Source organism: Panthera leo, chromosome F3 (assembly GCF_018350215.1).
Source record: "Panthera leo isolate Ple1 chromosome F3, P.leo_Ple1_pat1.1, whole genome shotgun sequence".
Taxonomy (NCBI): Eukaryota; Metazoa; Chordata; class Mammalia; order Carnivora; family Felidae; genus Panthera; species Panthera leo.
In genome coordinates this window covers 5,822,251-5,823,125 of record NC_056696.1, presented here as the reverse complement: position 1 = coordinate 5,823,125, position 875 = coordinate 5,822,251, and the positions used below count along the sequence as shown (strand labels likewise).

General features: G+C 44.9%; 1 non-coding gene across 1 annotated transcript; it reads left to right on the top strand.

The window, feature by feature from the left end:
* The first annotated feature begins 245 nt into the window (after positions 1 to 245).
* On the top strand, positions 246 to 386 carry LOC122212537. The gene has a single exon (XR_006199206.1). It is a non-coding gene; the product is annotated as a U4 spliceosomal RNA (small nuclear RNA).
* The last annotated feature ends 489 nt before the right edge of the window (positions 387 to 875 follow it).

Below are 875 nucleotides of genomic sequence, written 5' to 3'. Positions count from 1 at the left end.
TTCCGCCCCCCGCTCGGTGTTCACTGACGGAGTGCAAGCACTTAGCCTTGAAAACTGCAGGCTTTTCTAATGGCAGGCGAGAGACAGCTCATCAGAATGAGTAGAGAAACGCGTGTATGCCCCCTCACGCTGAAGGCAAGTGGATACTCTCTTCTACAGCATAAACCATCCTTGCGAACATTACTTCCGGGCAAAGATCTGGTAAGATCTTGGGATTTCAGAGAGCATTCTGAAAATAACCTTTAAGCTTGGCACAGTGGCAGTCTCGTAGCCAATGAGGTTTATCCGAGGTGCGATTATTGCTAATTGAAAATAACCTTTAAGGGGTGCTTGGGAGGTTCGGTCGGTTAAGCATCGGACTCTTGATTTCAGCTCAGGTCATGATCTCACGCCCGGTTCATGGGTTTAAGCCCCATGTCTGGGTCCCCGCTGACAGCACAGAGCCTGCTTGGGATTCTCTCTTCTTCTCTCTCTGCCTATCCCCCACTGATGCTCTCTCTCTCAAAATAAACTTTTTTTAAAAAAATCTTTTAAAAAAAGAACCCTTAAGATGTCTATAGTACTGATCATCTCACTTAATAGTTTGTTCCTTGGTAGTAATTCCATTGAAATGGACATCTCCATTTTCTAAACGCCTGTGATTTTCATGTGTTAAGCCAGAAAGGGATCACTGCCCCTCCCTTCCCACATGCAAGGTGGTAAAAAACAAAAACAAAAACAAAAACAAACAAAAACCTCAGGACTTTCTTGAATTTGTATTTGAACAACAAGTCTGTGTCTTGCTTGAATTAACAGCACTAACAGATCAGGGTGACCAGCGCCTTAGCTCCGCCTTACAGGTCTGGTTCTTTGCTCCAGCTGAACCTTAGCATCCC